The sequence below is a fragment of the Caloenas nicobarica genome, chromosome 1, assembly GCF_036013445.1.
Source record: "Caloenas nicobarica isolate bCalNic1 chromosome 1, bCalNic1.hap1, whole genome shotgun sequence".
NCBI lineage: Eukaryota > Metazoa > Chordata > Aves > Columbiformes > Columbidae > Caloenas > Caloenas nicobarica.
The window spans coordinates 78385742-78393704 of record NC_088245.1 but is presented as its reverse complement, the minus strand read 5'-3'; positions in this window follow the sequence as shown (position 1 = coordinate 78393704).

Genomic DNA, 7963 nt, shown 5'->3' with positions numbered 1-7963 from the left:
AGTCACAGGGTGGGACTCACGTGGCTCCTGCTTCTGGCACTGTTTGGCCCTGAGCATGTTATGGGTTGCAGGAAATTCATAACAAATGCCATTTTGTGTATTGATGTAAATTTGTCAACCAGTAACTGGTATAATGGCATTTAAGGAACATACCGTTCTCTAGTTACGTCTGTTTAGTTTGCTGGAGTCTACGAAGGAGTTTAATTTTTCATACCCTTCATTAAAAGAGACCACAAGGAGGAGAAATCATGAGTAAGCAGAGCCATAAATACATTGCAGATGTGTGGAGTGTTCTTTGGGGACTCTAGTCAGAAATCATTTGGCCAGAGCTGCTTGACACTCCCATCAGTTTCCTGTGTCGCAGCTGTTGCACAGAGGGATTTCTCTGTTACACAGAGGCAAGGTCACAAAGGGTGCACGCAGAAGGCAGGTACAAAAGGTACCTGATTGTACCAGCAGACTTTGCCAGTACCAGAGGAAAATAGGTATTTTCTTAGAACAGCTTTGAAAACTAATGCTGGTCTGGGGGATTTCTGTGTCTACACAAACTAGGAAGACGCAAACATACAAGTTCACTCTGTAGAAAGCACAGTGTTTTGCTGACACTCTAGGAATTTTCATGATACTGAGTAAGAAATATTTCTTTGACATCCCAGATGATGCCCTGCATTAGCCTGCCACGTAGCAAAACAAATCATCACATGCTTGGGCTCTGAAACTACTGCCAAACCCTGAAGAAAGCATAGAGAAGGTGAAATTTGCCCTTTTTTTTCCCCGAAGGCTAATGTGGTAATAATATACTATCTTAGCCCTCAGATAACGAGGCCTCTCAAGTCTCACATATTGAAAGCAGGATTTGCAGAACAGGCCACAACTTCACATCCCTCATCCTCTCGGCTTCCCTCTTGCACATTTACACCATAGCTTCTTGGCCTCTCTTCTTCCGTGGAACCATGCCAGGCATAGCTTTTTGTCCTGATGTATTATACCACCCCTCATGCGGCTGTGCCTGGTCCAAGGGGCCATGAATGGGGCAATGCCTGGGGCAATGAGCTGCAGGACACCTTCCAGGGCTTCACAGGGACAACAGCCCTGCTCTGAGGCACGCTCCTCAGTTGTAGCCTATCTGTGCAGGCATCTCCCAGGGAATGATCAACAGCAGCATTCTTTTCACCCACTTGGAAAGCAAATACTGACCGTGAGAAAACAGATTAAAAAGGAATACGTGCTCAGATATGCAACCTGTCCTCTCTGTCAGTGAAGGCCCAAAATACCACACATAAAATGAGAGTCTTCTGAGAAGTCTTTAGATTCCATTCTTTTTCATGAAAGAGATGCCAGGGTAGCCCTGAGGACACTGAGTCTTGTGGGTGTCTACAAATTGTTTGCGCTGGGGGGAGCAAACAAAAAACAAAAGCAAAACCAAAGCAAAATAAGAATTTTTTAAAAAATCAAAACTATTCCAGACGTATCATTGTAGTGTTTCTGAAATAAAGCAATGTTTTTTTCAAAGCAACGTTGCTTTTATAATTTTTTTCAAGGTTATTATTCCTATGAAGTTTACGAATACTTAATACTAGAATAGAGAAACCACCCCTCATTTGTCCTAGAATTATCCTAGTTTTAATGATGAGTCTCTTTGACATGGCTTGTGAAAGATAAAATATTCACACAGTACTAGGCATAAATAGGTGTATGACTTTGCCAAACTTTCCCCAACAGTTTAATGTGAAACAGGGATGGGAACGTTGTTTTAGGAAGAGTGCCTTTGAATGAAAAGAAAAGTCCTCAGAAAACAGAAGTAGTTTCACAGCAGGGCACAACTGGCAAATAGAAACAAGATCATCCTTGTAACCCTCTCACTACTAAGAAACAAAACTCTGTCTAAACCTAATTTCCTTATAGTCAGCCTGCCTCTCTATATGTGTTCCAAGTTCTTGGTTTTTGTCATTTTACAGCCTACAGGAACTCTTCTTGCTTGCCCCAAGTGCCTCCAATTTCAATGCCAGTCTGCATAAGGGAAGATGAGATGGAGCAGACCCCCAGCTCCTATAGTTAGAGGCAGCCAAGAAGGTTTCAATCAACATTAAAGACTGGAGGATTGTGTCAGAAAACATCTATTAGTCAGTTTTAAAACTTCTGTCAGGAATATTCCTCAGATGTCGCATGCTTAAAATCATGGAAGAACCCCAAAGAGATCAAGAAGCCGAATGGTGGGGATTCAGAGTGAAGTTAAACTGTCCTCACTCGAAGCACAGAAGCAAAATGCAGCATTGGCCCCTTGATGCCCCTCTCACTGATGGGAGCCATCAAACGAAGGTAGGCTGAGGTGAGAGGGAACTAACTGCATCCCTGCAGAAAGATGAGAGTCTAAAAGACCCCGTGTGGCATTCCTGCTCTGAAACAAAAATTTTAATCTGCCTTCCTCTTTTCCTTTCCTGAAGAATGGGGATGCTCACCCCAGTACTCACATGTTATACATTTCACTAAACTGTTGGAGAATAAATTTGTTGACGTTTCTAACGTATCCACTGGACCATCTGGAACACCATTGCCAACTTGAATCTAGGGAGAAGCCTCTTTTGAATCTTGGCAAATCTGCACAGCATTTCAGAGAGATGCCTGGATCAGTTGTGTCATCTAACTGCAAAGTGTTTATTATCACTTTACAAGCAGTGTTTGTACAGCACAGATAAACAGAATCATACAATCATAAAATCATAGAATCATGGAACACCAGATTGGAAGGAACCACAAGGATCATCTGGTCCAACCTTTCTCTGCAAAAGAATTATTATCTTATAGCAGCTTGACTCTTCCTTTGCTTCTGTCTTTGGTTGAAAGGCTGGGTAATTAGTTAAGAAAGCCTTTTCTGCTACAATACCTAAAAATAAGTTAATCTCATTCAAGACCTTCTGGTTTTCAGCTTTCCTTAGTATTATGATCCTTATAACTCTGCCATCTGCAAGTACAGCTCATAGAAAACAAATTAAAAGTGACCAAGAACAAAAGACCATTCCAGCTTTTTATTTAGGCATGACACAAACTGTGTGACATGAAAAAGCAAACTAATAGCAGAAGAAGTCACAGACAGGTCAGAAAAACAGAGAGCTTACAGGTTACTTGCTATTGCTTGAAAGAATGAAAATTGGCCTAAATCAATTTACTGTGTGTTTACTGGTTTCTTGCTTGGCACGCTCTTTGCCTTTACTAACTGACCAGACCTTGAAAGCAGCTTGGAGCTGTGATTCTACAGCAATGAAGAAGAATACGTCCACTATTGATCCAGGCAGCGTCAGAGGGCTGTGCTTGCGTTACTTTCACCTCCTGTCCTTACATTTCAATAGAAAGTTTTAGTGCACAAATGAAATGATGTCTTTGTGTTGGAAATTTCTACTCTGAATTTTTACCATGTCACATAACAGATTCCTTTTGCAGCTGAGTGTTTTAGAAAAACATCAACAATTTAACAGAACTATTTTGCTGGGTTTTGACCACCTATACTTAATACTAATTTTCTTCCTACCATTTAGCATTACAGTTCTTTTTCTGCTTTTACACCCCTCTCATTCTTTCTTGAGGAACTGAGCTGGTGGGCTATCTGACATAAAAGATATAATAAAAAAGGAGGTACATCAATAATCAGATTTCAAGGAAATTCACTTACATAGCAGACTACCAGGCAAATGTAGGTACTTAAAAAAAACCAGAGCCATTCTCTCTAAAGCTATTACTTTCTCTCTTCCTCTGCTTCCTCTAATAAGAAATTAAAATCTATCATGTTCAGGACGTTGGAATATTCATCATTCTGTTCACTGAATGGTTGTGCTTCAGGCTATAAGGAACAATGGAGAAAAAACCTTAAAACAGTGCTCGTTTTCACTTTACTACAGACCAGATCCTCATTTAGTATAAAATGCTACAGGCCTTTTTGAAGCAATGCTGAGAATATGGTCCTGAACCCAAAATTAAAATCTCCCTTCTCCAGGCATTATAGTTACGTGCATGAACATTTTCAGAGGTTTTGTAGTTACATTTTCACATATGAGCATAATATTTTCTCTTGGAAAAAAAAAAGAATATTCATAGAATCATAGGATGTCCTGGGCTGGAAGGGACCCAAAAGGATCATCGAGTCCAACTCCTGTCCCTGCACAGGACAACCCCACAGTTCACACCGTGTGTCTGAGGGCCTTGTCCAGTCTCTTCTTGAACACTGTCAGGCTTGGGGCCGTGGCACCTCCCTGGGGAGCCTGTTCCAGTGTCCACCACCCTCTGGGGGAAGAACCTTTTCCTAATGTCCAACCTAAACCTCCCCTGGCACATCTTCCTGCCATTCCCTTGGGTTCTGTCACTGGTCACCAGAGAGAAGAGCTCAGCGCCTGCCCCTCCTCCTCCCCTTGTGAGGAAGCTGTAGACTGATGATGAGGTCTCCCCTCAGTCTCCTCTTCTCCAGGCTATATTATTGTTGATCCGAGCTCTCCTGTAGATTTATAGTCAGGAGAAAGTGCCACTTGCCTTTAACCACAAGCAGATGGTCTCAGAGAGAGAGTTCCCTCCTAACAGGACTCTGTTCTTCCTTCTAGGAAATGCTCCAGAGGACCTGCATAGTCTATAAAGCCCTACCTCTTTGCAATAGGGTGTGCAACTCTTACCACAAAGGGACCCTAGGTGGGCATTTAGATAACCACCGCCATGACGGAATATAAGGAGCAGCAACCTCCCTTCTGCTGGCTCGGTGCAGCTCACCAGTCCTTCCCAGTCACGAAATGATGTGGCTTTGTGGAGCCACAAAAGGGGAACTGGCTGGGCCAGAATGGGCTTGCTATTCAACAACAGAGCTGCAGTTTTAAATAACTGCTCTAAAATACTTGCCTAGTATAGAAAAAGGTACATTTTGTTCATCTTATTTCCCAGAAGGGTAAATTAGGTTGCCCTGATCTCAGGTCAGACCTGATCTTACACCACTACTGCTACAGCTATTCTGTAATGGCTTGAGTATCTCTCTGCTATGCTTCAGTCACTCCCGTCAGCATACCCGCACCCTAGTCTTCAGCTAGCCTGGGTGAGGCTTCCTCCCTTGCATTGGGATGCTGGAAAATGCACCTTTCTTATGCTCCCATGAGACTGAGTGTTGGCTGTGCAGAAAACAGCCTGTGGGAAGAGGTACCAATGTGCTTCTTCAGAGGTACCTCTGGGCATCATCGGGCATTGGTCTTTGCTTCTATCTAGAGCTGTAACTCTGGCTGTAGAGTTCCTGTGATGATGGAGCAGCCCAGTGCTGTCTAGTGGTGAGAGCACACAATTTCAGAGCCTGAAACTCAGCTGTGAAACTCAGCTACTAGCTGAGTGTTTTTTAGCGAGTCAAATGGTATTTTCAAATACTTGATCCAAGAGAACCCCATATCTGTGCCCGCTTCATAGAAGTGGCCTGCTCAGCTCCCAGGTGTAGTTCCCATCCATCCGTAAAACTATTATGAACCCCAAAGCAGTGTCAAGGCTTTATCACATTTATAGTCTCAAAGATCATCGGGTCTGCTCAAGTGAAAGCTGCTGAAACAGATTTATGCTTCATTATCCCTGGCAACCCATTTGATAGCTATCAACAGAGATCTCTGCTCTCTCCAGGGCCAGGAAAGGTCACCCCAGACCTGGGCTATGTCAAGGTTCAACAGGCCACCTGGCCAGCCTGTGCGTGGCATGAGGAGGGAGGATCGCACTGGGAAACCTCCCCCTGGAGCACCATGGGGACCCCACAGGGCGGCACCCTCTGCTGGCACAGCTTCTCCGAGGTTGTGACTCCACCTGCTGCTGCGTGACTGATCAGACCCATCAGTTCTCCCAGTCTAGGGTGCCCCAAGAAGGACAAGGAATTAGGGTGCTGCACAACAAATTTGCAAGATTTGTAATCTGGGGGAAAAACACGAACCAATCATGAGATTTTCCCACCTTGATTCACCAGTAAACTAGGTACTTCCAATAGATCTAAGAAGCCAAGATACATGTCCTTAAAAGTTTAACGCAGAAAACCCTAATCCAATGAGGACTTGCATAGACCTGTAAATACAAGTGTGATTGCGGATGGACCCTCATACAGGCACACAAGGCTTTTGAAGATTTTGGACTTAAAAAGACATGTAAAAGGAAGAGGAGAGGGGACAAGAAAAGCAGCAGGAAGAAAACTTTAATCCAAATCATAACCAGTTTATAATGTACATGTCTAAAACCTTCTCACAAATCTGCTTTTGCTATTTTCTTTGCTCTTTTTCTGTTTTGTCTGAAGTAGACAAAAAACGAAACCTCTCAAAAACAAAGTGCTCAATGAGAGGCAACAACAGGTAAAGCCAGGAAAGAGGTTTTCACAGCTCTGGTTTCCAATAACTTACTTGTAAGGCATCAAACTACCCAATTATCCTAAAATAGTCATCCAATTTGTTTCTCTGTGGGGAAGCTTGGTGCACTCAGGTCATAAGGATCAGGAAATTCTTTGTTGAAACCACATATCTTGCCCTCTCATGTTTCCCAACTGACAGATGACAAAAGCAAGGAATGAGACTGAGAAAAAGACTTTACAAAACAACAGGGAAACTGTTTTCAACAAAGAAATTAATCTGCTGGATTCATGTTAAATACAGACCTTGCAAAGCAAAGCACTGTTTTTTGCTGAAACAGATTTGCTAGGATGACCTAAAACATCTATTACAAAGCTTTGAAGATCTGTTGTACAGTGATGTTTTAGTGTTTATTCCCAAGCTTTTCCAGAAATCCACAATAAAAAAATCTTTTTTTTTCCCATGCAAACTTCTTAATATGGAAACCTCAGCAACGATACTTTGTTCTGTTGTTTTTCCTTCTCCATTTTGATGTGTGCTTTTGAAGGCCCTCTAGGCGTCTATTTGCATTTTCCAAAAGCTTTGGAAATCTGGCCCTAACTTACTTATGAAAATGGGGCTTAAGCTCCCGAATTACTAAAGTGTTTTTGAAATTTTGCACTTTGTGTATTTTAAAGTATATTAGACTTGATTATGCAGCTTCAGGGGACAGGTAATTCCCATCGTTTTTGATGAAGTACTGTATATTAGGAAAAAAAGAGGTTCTAGAATTTATTGAAAAGGGCAAAATATGAAAAGAGTTTAGTACTTCTTTTTACGTGAGTGTAGAAATCTGTGCATAATAAAAAAGAAGGCATGTTTTTGCCATACTTTTGCCAGCTTTATGGATGAACAACAGAACTGATTTATAAACTGGAAGTGGATATAGTTATATATTTATTTAAATGTATTTAAATATATTGATCATAGAGCCATATCTTACACTGGAAATTATAACTGTGCTAAATCATAAGCAATAGTACCATGACAGGCCCTTCAGGTATTGCTGATTTGTGAGCTTCATGGGGGGACGTCCTAGTATCTTACAGCTTTGTATCATACCTTGAGAGAGAGGGGATTCCTCTGTGTTTTACAGGAAAAACAAACAAACAAAACTTAGAATCACAAAGATTTTACAACCTTTCTGTATATTATAAGAAAATATTCTTGTCTAAATATCCTTGATCAGAGAAGGGCACAGATTTCCAGACATCAAGCAAATTAACTCCTACGTTAAATACAAATGCTTCAAGGGCACATTTCCAGGTTCCCAAATTAAAATCTTTTTCTTCTCATACATTCCTAGACAAGTCAACTATTTTTGTCCCCATCACTGGCATTTCTTTAAGGTATGAGGTTTTTTCTATACTAAACCAGCTCTTCAACAGAAGACCCATTTTGCGTAGCTTGATCTTCGGATGGTTTCTGAGTCCTTGGTTAGCATAGTGGTACTGTCACCATTTAGCTCCCCTAGGGAAGTTGGATACAAGGTCCCATGGGGATGTTTATTTGTTTTAAGTGGTGTCTGCCCAGACTTTATCAGAGCTTTAGTGAGTCATTTTCTCTCTTCTAAATTGCTTGAGATTTATACT